This window comes from Eleutherodactylus coqui, unplaced genomic scaffold (genome assembly GCF_035609145.1).
Source record: "Eleutherodactylus coqui strain aEleCoq1 unplaced genomic scaffold, aEleCoq1.hap1 HAP1_SCAFFOLD_53, whole genome shotgun sequence".
Taxonomy (NCBI): Eukaryota; Metazoa; Chordata; class Amphibia; order Anura; family Eleutherodactylidae; genus Eleutherodactylus; species Eleutherodactylus coqui.
The window spans coordinates 834,455-851,679 of NW_027101708.1; the positions used below are offsets into that span (position 1 = coordinate 834,455).

Sequence of the window (17,225 nt, forward strand, 5' to 3'; positions counted from 1 at the left end):
ATAGCCTTGTGTGAAGGCAAACAGAAGTGCTGCCAGGACTTCTGGACATGTAGTACGGAGTAAGGATGGGTGTACACTGGCGCATTTTCATGCGTATTTGCACATGTAAAATTGTGTGCACAATCCGCAGAGAATAAAACCTACTGATTGCAATGAGTTGGTTCATATGTCTGTATTTTGCGTGTGCATTTTGGTTGCGCAAAAAAAAAAAATATTAAAGTAGTAGCAGCGTGCTTACATGGAAAATATCACTCATGAATATAGCTCCCCTCTATCAACTTTGGACTAGGAAAATCAAGTTTTTCCCCTCATTTTGCATTAAGTACTCCATAATGACAAAGTGACAACAGATTGTTAGAAATCTTTCTACATTAAGAAAAAAAGAAAATCTATTTTTCATTGACATAAGTATTCATACCTTGTAGTCAATTGAAACACCTTTGGCAGTGATTACAGTCTCCAGTCTCCTTGGGTGTGATACCACAAGGTTTGCAAATCCGGGTTTGGGGATTTTCTGCTATTCTTCTCTGCAGATGCTCGTAAGCTCTGTCAGATTGGATGGGGGCCATCTGTGGTCAGCCATTTTTACGTCTCTATAGAGATGCCTGATTGGGTTTAAGTCAGGGTTCTGGCTGGACCGCTCAAGAACATTCACAAAGTTGTCCCGAAGCCCATTCTGTGTTGTTTTGCTGTGTGTATAGTCATTGTTTTGTTGGAAGGTGACCCTTCTGTGGCCTCTTGCACTCTGAATCATGGTTTTCATTAAGAATATCTCTGTACTTTGCTCCATTTAGCTTTCCATCAACCTTGACCAGTCTGCTGCCACCACCAGGCTTCACTGTAGGGATGGTATTAAGCAGGTGATGAGCTGAGTCTACTTTCCTCCAGACATAAGGCCAAATGCTCAATTTTGGTGTCATCAGACACGAGAATATTGTTTCTCGCAGACCGAAGGTCCTTTAGGTGCTTTTTGGTAAACTGCAGGTTGCTTTTATGTGTCTTACTGAGGAGGCTTCTTTCTCTCTGCCATAAAGCCCAGATTGGTGGAGGCTGCAGTGATAGGTGACCTTCTGGAAGTCTCTCCCATCTGCATACAGGATCTTTAGGGTCAGCCAGAGGGATCATTGGGTTCTTGGTCACTTCTCTTACCAAGGTCATTCCTCTTAGTTGGTGGGTTGGAGGCTCTAGAAAGTGTCATAGTTGTTCTTCTATGTAAAAATAATGAATGCTGCTGGGCTCTTGAGAACTTTCAGTGCAGCAGAAATGTATTGTAGTCTTCTCTAGATCTGTGCCTCCACACTATTCTGTCTCTGAGCTCAGTGGCAATTTTGTTCCTTCTCTCATAGCTTGGTTTTGTCTCTGACATGTATTGTGAGTTGTGAGAACTTATATAAAACATAAAATGATGTCCAATCAACTGAATTTACCACTAGTGACTCAAATCAAGGTGTAGAAACATCTAAAAGAGGATCAAAAGAAATAGAGGCCCCCCAGAGCTAAATTATAAGTGTCATATCAGAGGGTGTGAATACTTATGTCAATTCAAAATATATTCGATTTTCATTTTTTAAAAATTACCTAGATGTCATTCAATAAAATGAAAAGAGGCACTGCCCATTTAAAGAAGTTGCCTGTTTATTCAACAACATTACTCCAATTCCCCAATTGTGTTAAAAGAGCAGAAGTTAGCCCTCTTCTGGCACAGGGATCCAGCGCTGTAGCCGTGCCATCCTCCAGGCATTTATTGTGGAGATAATGTTACAAGAAGTCACCGGACCTCTGCAGCATAACAGTCTGTTCTCAAGGCATCAGCACTCACATCTTGGATGCCATGGTACGAGCAATTCAGAATGACTATGATGCTGCCTCTGATTGGCTGCAGCGTTCAGGTGACTTCCTGTAACATCATCTCCACAACAAACACCAGGACGATGGCGGGGCTACAGCGCTGAATTCCCCAGGGAGAAACAGGGTAATTACTACTCTTCTTGTTATTTTGACACGCTTGGTGGTTGTCTGGTAACGGGACACCCTCTTTAACATACTAATGTGGATGACACTTGATTAAAGTTCCTATACAATTATATGGTACATTGCATATGTTATTATATATTTTATACATTTCTATAATTTTGTATATATCTTACAGGCTGTAGAAGATTACAACAAAATCTGGGGAATAATTTATAAAAGTGCAGTTAACCAAGATGGTCAGTCAGTGACACCGATAACCAAACCATCTCAATACCAACAAGAGAAATTATTGCAGTACATCTATAAAACTATAGATCCATGTTCTATTCAGTATGTTGAAGCTCATGGTACTGGAACACCAATGGCTGACCCAATTGAAGCTGCAAGCTTAGGAAACATAATGGGAAAAAAGCGTTGTAGTGGAATGAAGCCTTTGAAGATTGGATCAGTTAAAGGGAACATTGGTCACGCTGAATGTGCTTCTGGGGTTGCTGGGTTGATAAAAGTTCTTCTCATGATGCATTATGAAATTATTCTTCCATCTCTATGTTATTCTAAAGAAAATGGCATCAAAATCATTGAGGAATCCAATCTAGAAATTCCAACCTGTCCTGAGAAATGGCAAGAGGACAGCAAATTTGGAAGAATAGCAGGAATAAATAATTTTGGATTTGGGGGAACGAACGCTCACGTCGTTGTCAAACAATATAAACCAAAATATCCTCAATATCATTCAAAAAGACCAGTTGAACTTTTCATTTTGTCTGCAGCCTGTGAAAAATCACTTCACCTTTCTATTGAAGATACACAACAAATATTAAGCAAGACCACATCCTTAACCCTGGAGAACATGGTCTACACAGCAGCTTGCAGAAGAAGTCATCTAAATCATGAATACAGAACAGGATTTTTGGCCTCTTCGTTAACTCAATTAAACCAACAAATTCATATTGTGAAAAAAGACACTGCTCCAGCTAAATCCAGTCCCCAGATTGTATTTGTGCTGTGTAGCAATGGGGTCCTTTATAAAGGGGTGTGTAAGATATTTCTAGAACTTGAGCCAGTCTTCAGGAAGAAATGTGAAGAGATAGATGAGATGATTAGAGTCTACACTCCACTTTCTGTGATACAGTTGTTGCAGAACGAGTTTGATGATTTCTCAAGGCCGGATGTAGCCCAGTTACTGCTCTTTACAGTTCAGGTGTCATTAGTGGCTCTACTGAAACATTGGGGGGTGAGGGCCGACTGCATCCTCGGACACTCAGTTGGAGAAGTTGCAGCAGCTCATTGTTCTGGAATTCTCTCACTAGAAGACGCTGTCAAAGTCATTTATTACAGAAGCGCACTACAATGCAGAGTTACTGGAGGGAAAATATTGGTGGTTAGAAATATTAAAGTTACAGAATTGTCAAAAATAATTGCATCTTACAAGGGAAAGGTTTGCATTGCTGCTTATAACAGTCCTACTTCCTGCACAGTTTCTGGAGATGGTGAAACAATAGACCAGCTCAAGGAAGAACTGACCAAAGATTACAGTTCAAATAATATATTTCTCCATCTACTTGATGTCAGTGCTGCATACCACAGCCCCATGATGGATCCAATACTGAATGAGGTAAAAGACACGATGAGGGATTTACATGAACAAAATATGGAAATTGATCTTCTTTCAACAGTGACAGGAAAACCTGCATCCAAAGGAGATTTCACCACTGGCGATTACTGGGCTAAAAATATTTCTGAACCAGTTGCCTTTCAGCAAGCTGTAGAAGCTTCAGCAAAAGATAAAGAAAATGTCCTCTTTCTTGAAATCGGTCCTCGTAGAACATTAGACAGGAGCATAATTGAAACATTAGGAGCCAACACAACAGTATTATCTGTTATCCAGCCCCAAAAAGAGTATGAGACCATTTTTTCTATGCTAATTGCACTTTTTGTACATGGATACAATCCTAACTGGTGTAATGTATTTGAAGCCTATAAATCTGCTCCATCCACAATTCCAAGATACAGGTTTGATCACATCAAGCAAGATATTCAATTTGAAAAAATCAGACAGGGAAACCAAACCGCATTAAGTCCCAACCACCCATTAATCCACAGCATGAGTGAAGATTTCACTGAGTTCAGGTGTAAAATATCAAAAAACAATACACCCTTTATCTATGAACACAAAAACATGGGCTCCGTCCTTATTCCAGGTGCACTCTACGTTGAACTGGGATTGGCAGCAGCAGCTACTAGCTTCAAACCTAAAGTGCCTTTAAGATCTCTTGAAATCAGTGTAATGTTTTCTAGCCCCTGTGTTCTCCATCAGGATTCAGTAGACCTTAATGTCAAACTACATCAGAAACAAGAATATCAAATGATTTGTTTTGAAGTTCTAACATCACATATTTTTGCAATGGGGCAAATAGAAAAAACTAACCATGCTGTAGACACGAGCAAAAGAATCTCAACTGAACAGATCTTCCAAAGATGTTCTACTATTTTCTCTCAACAGAGTTTTTATGACCATCTCTTTACATTTGGATTTGAATATGGGAAGATTTACAGACAGCTGGGCAATGTTTACTATGGAAAAGATCTCAAAGAAGGGATTGCCAGAGTAAAAGTGAATGAAGAAGTCAAAGAAACAATGTACGAGTACCACATACATCCAGTCATTTTAGATTGTTTCCTACAAGTGGCAGTTTGTGTGGGAACTTGTACCAAGGAATCTTTAGTGGGCTTTCCATCATCCATAGAAAGCTTGACCATTCTACAGCCTATTCAAGATGAAATGGTCATCTACATAAAAACAATAAGAACAACCCAGACGTACGTTGAATTATGTGGATGCTTTGTAGATAACAACGGTTCCCTTTTAGTAGAAATAAAAAGTGTTAAAATGGCGTTTCTGAATCAAACAGCAAACAAACAAGAGAAAACTTTTTTCCAAGTTAAATGGACCCAATCTTCTGAAAGCAGAGACATACAAGAAAACAAGTCAAATATATTGGTTTATTCTGATAATCTTGGAGTTGGCGAACAATTATCAAAATATATCCAAAATGGACTGAGCTACATAACCTTCAACAGCTGGGATTCAGTTCTACAGGCAGAAAAGCTATTTAACAGTAACTGCAAAGATATTGTGTTTATGTGGGGAGTCCACAAACCTACTGAGCAATCTCTAGGCAATCTCACCCAATACCTAGCAAAGTGTTGTGATGTCTATCGTCAGCTAATCTTAACAGTGAGGCAAATAAGCCCCAAGCCTACTATCCGGACGGTGACCTTCAGAACTGTTGAAGGCACAGTGGATCACATCAATCCTGGATTTGCTTTTGTTGGAATGACAAGAGCTTGTGTAATTGAAATGCCAGACATTACATTTCAGCTGATTGACGTTAGCTCCTCAAGTCCCCGAGATGTTGCATCGCTAGCCAAGGTTCTCTTAAACTATAATGCAGAGGACCATCCAGAGATCTGGATTAATGATGGTTTTATTTATACCAATGAAATAATTCCCACTGACACTGAAAAGAAAACACAGCAAATAGAATCTTTACAGCATCCTGATCATTTTACCCTGCACACCTCAGATCCCTACAAAATAAGGGACGTTTCTGCTGAACTTACAAATTCCACATTTTCTGAATTAAAGGGCAAAGAAATAGAGATTAATATTGACAAAATTTGTGCCCACACAGATGATTATTTTCCTGTGAGCCTTTCAAGTTGGAAATATGGAAGTGCTTTGTATTGGACAATGAGTGAAAAGCATGAGCTCATTGCGCTGGATTTTGCTGGAATTGTTAGCGCAGTTGGGAAAGATGTCAAAGAAATTCAAGTTGGGGATGGAGTTGCCGTATGTTATCCAGTTGTTGCAGCCTCCAAAATAAGGGTTCCCGAGAATGTTTGCTACTTGGTTAAGGAAGCAGTTGTATTAAGAAAGTCTCCCTGTATCTCCTTCTTTGTTTTAGCCTGGGAAATATTACATCACCAACTACCATGTGCAAAAAATAAACCACAACTGGCAATAGTGACATCAGATGCAAAGTCCATTTTATGCAGAGTTTTATGCAAAACAGCAGAACCAGCAGGCTGGGAAGTTGTGATATCCAATGAGAATATGATAAAAGACAAAATGTGTGTTGCTATGGTAGTTCTTCCCACAGCAGAAGGTATATCTAGAGAAGCACTCACTGAACTACCTCTTCTTAAATATGTCATTATCCTATCAGACCAGAAAAATGTAAAAAACATGATACTTTACACTAGGCAAGACATCCATGTTCATGTACTTGATTTTGATGTTGTGCTTCACAAATCATATCTACAGCTGTTTGCAAGTGACTTACATAAATGGCTATATTCTATACCATCTGAAATCAATATTCTGGAGTCTATCACCCAATTACAATGCAATACATCTGAAGGGAAGAATACACTGTGCAGCTACTCAACAGTTCAGGCCTTACCTCTCCTTAAGCTAGACAATAGTATAACCTCAAAGATTTCTGGTTCCTCACCTGATCAAAAGCTTTTTCAGCACTGTGGTGTTTATATAGTAACAGGTGGTCTGACTGGTCTTGGGTTTGAAACTGTGAAATTCATTCTACAGAATGGTGGTGACAACGTTGTCATTTTATCCAGACGAAATCCCACTCTTGAAATGGTGCAACAAATAGCTGAGGTTGAGAAAGAAAACACAAAGATAGTCACCCTGCAATGTAACATAACTAACTATACTGACATCATAAAGGCCATAGATTCCATCCAAAAAACATTTCCAAGAATTCCAATCAGAGGTATCTTTCACAGCGCTGCTGTTTTTCATGATGGGATTCTGCAGAACCTAAACTTGCTCTTGTTTGAGAAAGTCCTGAGTCCAAAAGTAGATGGAGCTGTGAATCTTCACCATGCTACTAAAAACATTAAACTTGACTATTTTGTTTGTTATTCATCTCTTGTTTCATCAGTTGGAAATTCAAAGCAAGCAAGTTATGCTGCTGCCAACTCTTTTTTAGACGTGTTCTGTCAATACAGAAGAAATCTGGGTCTTTGTGGACAGTCGATCAGTTGGGGTGCCCTCAATCTTGGGGTATTACTCAACCAGCACAACATTCATGAACGCTTAAAAGCAAAAGGAATCCTACTATTAAATGCAGAAGAAATACAAGTTCATCTGAAGAATTGTCTTTTATTAAACAATACCCACCAAACAATTGCAAAATTAGATTTTAAAACCATGAAAAATAATCTGGTTTCTTATACCCCGGGGCTGAAGAAAAGGTTTCGCAATGTTTTCTTGGATGTAAAAGAAAACTTGGAAGGTGAGACAATCCACCCAAATAAAGTATGAAAAACCTGAAGATTACATTTTGCTAGTAGTTAGTGAGCAGACTGGTGTGAGTGCTAGTGATATCACTATGAATACTCTTCTCAGTTCTCTGGGTGTTGATTCCATGGTCGCTATGACAATGCAGAATCGCATCTTCCGAGATAAGAGCATTAGAATACCTGTGGTCAACATTTTGGATCCAAATACAACAATTTCTTGGCTGGTATCAATGCTGAAAGAAGTCGACTGTGACGCTAATGAGCTTGAAAGAGAAATAATATAGGAAACAAAACTGTGAGATGGAAAATAAAAGCATCGCATGTGATTTGAATTGAGTACAGTACATGGATGTGAATGATTTCTTCAGTCTTTAATAACCATATAACTAGGAGTAGCCTTCCAGTTCACCGCAGTACTACTTCAATTTGAAGAAATCCAAGGATCCATATATTTCAATAAAATGTTCAGTATATTTTTTCACCTTATTCTTAAAAATACATCCTTTACAACGTTTCAGTGACATCCAGCCGTTGTCTTGAAAAATGTCATATATGGCCAAAATGTCACTGGTTTTTAATGATGGAATGAATAAACATTGAAAATGTTACTGGAATCTGTGGTGTCCTGGATTCCTTGAAATTGGAGTAAGAACAGTAGCCATGGAGGGCGCACTAGAGCAAAGGTGGATTCAGTAATTTAAAGTGAACCTTCAGAATCGTTCACACACTTTTAGGCACCACAGTATTAATTTCCCCTCTTAGGCATTTTTCCCTAGGACTTAGATTTTTCTCGTTAAATAGGCGTATAACATTTCTAATATGCAGAGACATTTTCTTCTGTTTGCCCTCTCTATTATAGTGTTAGTTATTTATATAAGAGTATTCCAAAATATAATATAAAGTGTCAGTAATATGGACACACCTATAGTCAGTGAAAGTAGATATACGGGAATATGGACACATAGAGTATATTCTTTGCTTTATATTGTATTGTGCTTCATATGGTCAGACAGGCAGAGGAAGAACGCGTTTCAGCTTTCAACAGCCTTGTTCACCTTGATCTGAATGCCGCTGCCCACTTATTTAAATACTAAACTCCATTAACAATCATTAAAAATAACTGACTCATTAACCCCTTTTAAGTATATGGTTAGCTACCTATCCCATTCTCTTAGGACATTCACTTAAACCATTTCTATTGCACAGACCCTTTTACATTATAATATTGCAAGTTTGACATAACCCTTACACAATGAGAGAAAAACCTATAGTAGATTGGAAGAATTACTTGTATGCCTATTCCATGTACTATGATGATAATTATTAATGTAAATTAACTACAAATATATAAACTGTTTATTAAAAGCATTTACACCCTTTTCTTGGACTTTTTTCAGTTTGTATTGTGTAATAAATAGAGATGAGCGAGCACCAAAATGCTCGGGTGCTCATTACTCGAGTCGAACTTCCCGTGATGCTCGAGGGTTCGTTTCGAGTAACGAACCCCATTGAAGTCAATGGGCGACTCGAGCATTTTTGTATTTCGCCGATGCTCGCTAAGGTTTTCATTTGTGAAAATCTGGGAAATTCAAGAAAGTGATGGGAACGACACAGAAACGGATAGGGCAGGCGAGGGGCTACATGTTGGGCTGCATCTCAAGTTCCCAAGTCCCACTATTAAGCCACAATAGCGGCAAGAGTGGGCCCACCCACCAACAATTTTTACTTCTGAAAAACCCTCATTAGCAACGCATACCTTAGCTAAGCACCACACTACCTCCAACAAAGCACAATCACTGCCTGCATGACACTCCACTGCCACTTCTCCTGGGTTACATGCTGCCCAACCCCCCCGCACAACCCAGTGTCCACAGCGCACACCAAAGTGTCCCTGCGCAGCCTTCAGCTGCCCTCATGCCACACGCTGGCCTCATAGCCACACCACCCTCATGTCTATTTATAAGTGCGTCTGCCATGAGGAGGAACCGGAGTCACACACTGCAGAGGGTTGGCAGGGCCAGGCAGCGACACTCTTTAAAAGGTTCGGGGTGATAGCCCACAATGCTGTACAGAAGCAATGAGAACTCCAATCCTGTGGCACCTCCGTCCGGAGCTGCAAACGTGGGCATAGCAATGGGGAATCCATGTGCCACACAGTATTCATTCTGTCAAGGTGTCGCATAGCTCAATCCACACTGCAAGGGGAAAGCCGTCAGCGCTCTGCCCCCTACCCAAGTCAGTCAGTGTCTTTGTGCCAGACAGGTCAAACACCGCGATGGGAACTAAGTTTGCACCAACAGCATAGGGAGGTCCTAGGAAGCCCAAGACATGAACAAAAAATTGATCTGAGCGGCCAAACATGGCAGATTTGCACCGTGCCCACGACATAGGCCTCGGCCCACAGCTTCAGCAATCCTAGGCAGGAAGCAGACATTCGCTGCACCAAGGACATAGGCCTCTGTACAAACCCTCAGCAATCGCGGGCCTACAGCGGACTCCTATACTGGCGTAGCTGTGCACGTCTCATTAGCGCTGTATTGCTCCTGTAGTTTGTCCCAGTGCAGTGCCCCGGATAGTAGAGCTAACGTCAGATTAAATACAGGTGGACTTCGGCCCACACTGCATGCCCCAGTCAGACCGGGGTTTTTTATACATAGTCACAGGCAGGTACAACTCCGCAATGGGAATTCCGTGTGCACCCAGAGCATAGGAGGCTCCCTGGAACCCACCGGCGGTACATAAATATATCCTATTGCAGTGCCCTGGACAGCAGAGCTAACGTCAGATTAAATGCAGATGGGCTTCGGCCCACACTGCATGCCCCAGTCAGACTGGGGTTTTTTTATAAATAGACACAGGCAGGGCCAACTCCCTATTGTGAAGTCCGTGTGGACCGACAGCGTGGGAGGATCCCAGGAAGCCACCGGCGGTACATAAATAAATCCCATTGCATTGCCCAGCACAGCTGAGGTAACGTCAGATTAAATGCAGGTGGGCTTCGGCCCACAGTGCATGCCCAATCTGACCGGGGTTTTTAATACATAGACACAGGCAGGTACAAATCCCCTATGTGAAGTCCCTGTGGACCGACAGCATGGGTGGCTCCCTGGAACCCACCGGCGGTACATAATTATATCCAATTGCAGTGCCCAGCACAGCTGAGGTAACGTCAGATTTAAAGCAGGTGGGCTTCGGCCCACACTGCATTCCCCAGTCAGACTGGGGTTTTTAATACATAGACACAGGCAGGTACAACTCACTAATGTGAAGTCCGTGTGGACCGACAGCATGGGTGGCTCCCTGGAACCCACCGGCGGTACATAAATATATCCCATTGCAGTGCCCAGCACAGCTGAGGTAACGTCAGATTTAATGCAGGTGGGCTTCGGCCCACACTGCATTCCCCAGTCAGACTGGGGTTTTTAATACATAGACACAGGCAGGTACAACTCACTAATGTGAAGTCCGTGTGGACCGACAGCATGGGTGGCTCCCTGGAACCCACCGGCGGTACATAAATATATCCCATTGCAGTGCCCAGCACAGCTGAGGTAACGTCAGATTTAATGCAGGTGGGCTTCAGCCCACACTGCATGCCCCAGTCAGACTGGGGTTCTTTATAAGTAGACACATGCAGTTACAACTCCGTGTGGACAGACAGCATGGGTGGGTCCCAGGGAGCCACCGGCGGTACATAAATAAATCCTATTGCATTGCCCAGCACAGCTGAGGTAACGTCAGATTAAATGCAGGTGGGCTTCAGCCAAGAATGTTTTCATAGTTGGAGGAGGAGGACGGAAAAGTTTTTGAGGCAGTACGTGTCCTGTCCCCGTGTCCGTGGTTATATGCACCTTCCCAGTGACCGTGTCGCTTAAAAGTTGTCGCACCTGTGGAACCTAGTAGCGTGGCCTCGCCACCATCATGTCTTTTGGAAGCCTCCGTTACTACTACCCTGTAACATTGCAGTAGCAGCAGTATAGGGAGAGACGAGAATTAGTAACATTTCAGAGGTAAGAGTATGCACAAACCCCTGTAACATTCCATTGGCAGCAGTGAGGACAGACCCCACTAACATTTCATTTGCAGCAGTATACACAGACCCCAGTAACATTTCAGTGGTATCAGTATAGACAGACCCTGAGTAACAGTAACGTAGAAGCAGTATGGGAAAAGCAGCAGATTCACATTTCCCTGGCAGCAGTGTAGGGAGAGCATAGTATTGGTAAGATTTCAGAAGTAGGAGTATAGTCAGGCCCGAGCAACAGCAACGTAGAAGCAGTATGGACAAAGTAGCAGATTCACATTTCCCTGGCAGCAGTGTAGGGAGAGCGTAGTATTGGTACGATTTCAGTAGTAGGAGTACAGACAGGCCCCAGCAACAGCAACGTAGAAGCAGTAAAGACAAAGCAGCAGATTCACATTTCCCTGGCAGCAGTGTAGGGAGAGCGTGGTATTGGTAAGATTTCAGTAGTAGGAGTATAGTCAGGCCCCAGCAACAGCAACGTAGAAGCAGTAGAGACAAAGCAGCAGATTCACATTTCCCTGGCAGCAGTGTAGGGAGAGCATAGTATTGGTAAGATTTCAGTAGTAGGAGTATAGACAGGGCCCAGCAACAGCAACATAGAAGCAGTAGAGAGAAAGCAGCAGATTCAAATTTCCCTGGCAGCAATATAGGGAGAGCGTAGTATGAGCAAAGCCCACTATTAGTTACATTTCTGTTATAGCAGTATAGACCTGCCCCAGTAACATTTCCGTTGAAGCATGATGGGCAGAGCCCAGTATTAGTAAAATTACAGTAGTAACAGTATACACCAACCAAGGTAACATTTCAGGAGCAGAAGTATCGGCAGACCGAAGTAACATTTCTGTTGCTGAAGTATAGTCAGACCCCTGTAGCATTACTGTGGCAGAAGTATAGGTAGGCAGAACCGAGTTACATTTCTGTAGCAAATGTGTAGGCCAACCCCAGACACAGTGGTGTAGCATGAGTGCAGGCGAAGCCCATAAAAATTACTTGGATTACATTGTAGGCGAGGGCCCGAAAAATTGTTGTACCGACAGTACAAATGTACCCCAGAAAAATTGCCCATGGCCAACCCAGAGGGCAGGTGAAACCCATTAATCGCTTAGCAAACTGTGGCTTAATTTTTAACTAGGCCTGGAGGCAGCCCAGTCTAAAAGACAATAGGTTCAGGTGGAAGTTTTAATGCTTCAATGAGAATTGAAACAGATAAATATTATTTAGAAAAGTTTTATATGAGCCTTTTGGCCTAAGAAAAATTGCCCATTCGCGGTGATTACGAAAGGTTTCAGGAGGAGGAGCCAGAGGAGGAGGACGAATACCATACACAGATTGACAAAGTTCTTTAGGTAGCACTGCTGTCCGCTGGTGGAGAAGAGAAGTCTGGGGAAATCCAGGCTTTGTTCATCTTTATGAGTGTAAACCTGTCGGCGCTGTCAGTTGACAGGCGGGTACGCTTGCCCGTGATGATTCCCCCAGCTGCACTAAACACCCTCTCTAACAAGACGCTAGCCGCAGGGCACGCCAACACCTCCAGGGCATACAGCGCGAGTTCGGGCCACGTGTCCAGCTTTGACACCCAGTAGATGTAAGGAGCAGAGGCGTCACGGAGGATGGTGGTACGATCGGCTGCGTATTCCCTCACCATCTTCTTACAGTGCTCCCTCCAACTCAGCCTGGACTGAGGAGGTGTGAGACAGTCTTGCTGGGGGGCCATAAAGCTGGCAAAGGCCTTGGAGAGTGTTCCCATGCCTGCGCTAAACATGCTGCCTGATCTCTGCACCTCCCCTCCTACGTGGCCCTCGGAACTGCGCCTTCTGCCACTAGCACTGTCATATGGGGAGTTTACCATCAGTTTGTCCACCAGGGCCCTGTGGTATTGCATCACTCTCAAACGTCTTTCCTCTTCGGGAATGAGAGTGGAAAGGTTCTCCTTATACCGTGGGTCAAGCAGTGTGTACACCCAGTAATCCGTAGTGACCAGAATGCGTCTAATGCACGGGTCACGGGAAAGGCAGCCTAACATGAAGTCAGCCATTTGTGCCAGGGTACCTGGACGCAACATATGGCTGTCCTCACTAGGACGATCACTTTGAGTATCCTCCTCAGGTCATACACGCTGAATGGATGAGAGGCAAGCTGCATGGGTACCCTCTGCAGTGGGCCCAGCTGTCTCTTCCTCCTCAGGCTCCTCCCCCTCCTCCTCCTCCTCCTCCTCCACGCGCTGAGATATAGACATGAGGGTGCTCTGACTATCCAGCGACATACTGTCTTCCCCCGCCTCCGTTTCTGCCCGCAAAGCATCAGCCTTTATGCTTTGCAGGGAACTTCTCAAGAGGCATAGCAGGGGAATGGTGATGCTAATGACTGCAGCATCACCGCTCACCATGAGGGTGGACTCCTCAAAGTTTCCAAGGACCTGGCAGATATCTGCCATCCAGGCCCACTCCTCTGTAATGAATTGAGGAGGCTGACTCCCACTTCGCTGCACATGTTGGAGTTGGTATTCCACTATAGCTCTGCGCTGATCATACAGCCGGGACAACATGTGAAGCGTAGTGTTCCACCGTGTGGGCACGTCGCAAAGCAGTCGGTGCACTGGCAGATTAAACCGATGTTGCAGGGTGCGCAGGGTGGCAGCATCCGTGTTGGACTTGCGGAAATGTGCGCTGACCCGGCGCACCTTGTCGAGGAGGTCTGACAAGTGTGGGTTGCCTTTCAGAAACCGCTGAACCACCAAATTAAAGACGTGGGCCAGGCATGGCACGTGCGTGAGGCTGCAGAGCTGCAGAGCCGCCACCAGGTTACGGCCATTGTCACACACGACCATGCCCGGTTGGAGGCTCAGTGGCGAAAGTCACCGGTTGTTCTGCTCTGTCAGACTGTGCAACAGTTCGTGGGCCATGTGCCTCTTCTCTCCTAAGCTGAGTAGCTTCAGCACGGCCTGCTGACGCTTGCCCACCGCTGTGCTGCCGCGCCGCACGACACCGACTGCTGGCGACGTGCTGCTGCTGACAAGTCTTGATTGTGAGGTAGAGGTTGCGTTGGAGGAGGAAGGTTTAGTGGAGGTGGCATACACCGCTGCAGATACCAGCACCAATCTGGAGCCCGCAATTCTGGGGGTGTGTAGTACATGAATGGTCCCAGGCTCTCACTCGGTCCCAGCCTCCACTAAATTCACCCAATGTGCCGTCAGGGAGATATAGTGGCTCTATCCGCCGGTGCTTGTCCACGTGTCCGTTGTTAAGTGGACCTTGGCAGTAACCGGGTTGGTGAGGGTGCATACGATGTTGCGTGAAACGTGGCCATGCAGGGCTGGGATGGCATACCGTTAAAAATAGTGGCGACTGGGGACTGAGTAGCGCGGGGCTGCCGCTGCCATCATGTTTTTGAACGCCTCAGTTTCCACAAGCCTGTAGGGGAGCATCTCCAGGCTGATCAATTTGGCTATGTGGACATTTAAAGCTTGAGCGTGCGGGTGCGTGGCGGCGTATTTGCGCTTTCGCTCCAACAAATCTCTTAGCGACAGCTGGACGCTGCGTTGAGAGACATTGCTGGATGGGGCTGAGGACAGCGGAGGTGAGGGTGTGGGTCCAGGCCAGGAGACGGTCGTGCCTGTGTCCTGAGAGGGCGGTTGGATCTCAGTGGCAGGTTGGGGCCCAGGGGGAGAGGCAGTGGCGGAAGCTGGAGGCGGTGAACGGCCTTCGTCCCACTCACGCTGGTGGTGGTGGCTCCCCGGCTGATCTTGGCGCAACAAAGGTTGCACACCACTGTTTGTCGGTCGTCCGGCATCTCCGTGAAAAACTGCCACACCTTAGAGCACCTTGGCCTCTGCACGGTGGCTTGGCGTGAGGGGGTGCTTTGGGAAACAGCTGGTGGATTATTCGGTCTGGCCCTGCCTCTACCCCTGGCCACCCCACTGCCTCTTCCAACCTGTCCTGCGGCTGCAATTGCCTCCCCCTCTGAAGACCGGTCCTCAGTTGGCTTATCACACCAGGAGGGGTCAGTCACCTCATCGTCCAGCGGCTCTTTCTCCGAATCCTCTGTGCGCTCCTCCCTCGGACTTACTGCCCTCACTACTACCTCACTGATAGACAACTGTGTCTCATCGTCATCGTCCTCCTCACCCACTGAAAGCTCTTGAGACAGTTGCCGGAAGTCCCCAGCCTCATCCCCCGGACCCCGGGAACTTTCCAAAGGTTGGGCATCGGTCACAACAAACTCCTCCGATGGGAGAGGAACCATTGCTGCCCAATCTGGGCAGGGGCCCGAGAACAGTTCCTGGGAGTCTGCTCGCTCCTCAGAATGTGTCATTTTCATGGAGTGAGGAGGCTGGGAGGAAGGAGGAGCAGCAGCCAGAGGATTTAGAGTTGCAGCAGTGGACGGCGTAGAAGACTGGGTGGTCGATAGATTGCTGGATGCACTTTCTGCCATCCACGACAGGACCCGCTCACACTGCTCGGTTTCTAATAAAGGTCTATGACGTGGACCCAAAAAATTGCGATATGAAGCTGCGGACCCCAGAAACTGTCCTCTCTCCTACTCCCGCAGCAGCCGGCTGCGATTCACCTGGACCACATCCTCTGCCCCTACCCCTCAGCATGCTGGATTAAGAATCGAGCAGAAACAGAGCGGTGTAAAAATGCTTGTGAATTATTGCCGGTCAGTTGCTGGCTGCCAGCGGTAATATAACGCTAAATGAAGCCAGAGATAAATTATAAGGAAGGATGCAAGCAGGACTAGCTGTGCACTATGCAGTTGAGATTCACCTCCAGTCCCACAGGCCACGCAGTAATGTGCACACTGGGTTACAAGCAGACGTAAAAAGGGAGTCCTTTTTTAAAATTAGTTTTTTTCCAAGGCAATGCAGGCAATGGAGTGTGTATTGGACTCTCCCTCTATGGCTGTCTGGCACCGTATACTACGCCGGCAGCTGTCTGGTAACACAGAGCGGAGAAAAATATTAGTGCTTTTTAAACGTGCAGTTGGAGGCAGAGAGCGCTCACGTTACACTAACTGCCCCCAGCAAAAAATGACACTGAAGGCTGAACTGAGGCCTTGCAGTGCACTATGCAGTTGAGATTCACCTCAAGTCCCACAGGCCATGCAGTAATATGCACTGGGTTACAAGCAGACGTAAAACAGAAGTCCTTTTTTAAAATTAGTTTTTTTTCAATGCAATGCAGGCAATGGAGTGCGTATTGGACTCTCCCTCTATGGCTGTCTGGCACCGCACACTGCGCCAGCAGCTGTCTGGTAACACAGAGCGGAGAAAAATATTAGTGCTTTTTAAACGTGTACTTGGAGGCAGAGAGCGCTCACGTTACACTAACTGCCCCCAGCAAAAAATGACACTGAAGGCTGAACTGATGCCTTGCAGTGCAATGCTGAGGTACTACAACTCCCAGAAACCACGGAGTTAAATGCACAGGTAGACAGGATTCCACACTACCACTGTCCCTGCCTCACCAATACTTCCCCTATACTACTTAGTACAGACTGCAGCCTGAGAACTCTATAGCTGTAATGGGGCTGCACGCCTGATATACCAAAAAAAAAAGGCAAACTGCTCCCAGCACCCACAACAGTAGTGCACTAGGTGAGCTGTGGCCCTAAGAAGGATCGTTGGGGTTCCTGTAGACGCTAACACTGTCCCTATAGCAGCATCAGCAGCACTTTCCCTGATCTCTCCCAGTGTGTGTCTGTGGCAGGCCACAGGCTGGGCTGATTTAAATACTCGGGTGACACCTGATCTCGCCAGCCACTCACTGCAGGGGGGTGGGATAGTGCTGGAACGTCACAGGAGGAAGTTGTAATGCCTTCCCTGTCTTTCTATTGGCCAGAAAAGCGCGCTAACGTCTCAGAGATGAAAGTGAAAGTAACTCGAACATCGCGTGGTGCT

At 45.3% G+C, this 17,225-nt stretch overlaps 1 pseudogene; it reads left to right on the forward strand.

Moving 5' to 3' along the window:
* The window catches only part of LOC136590906 (mycocerosic acid synthase-like polyketide synthase), a 64,001-nt pseudogene extending 55,312 nt beyond the window's left edge, over positions 1 to 8,689 (forward strand).
* Positions 8,690 to 17,225: the final 8,536 nt, after the last annotated feature.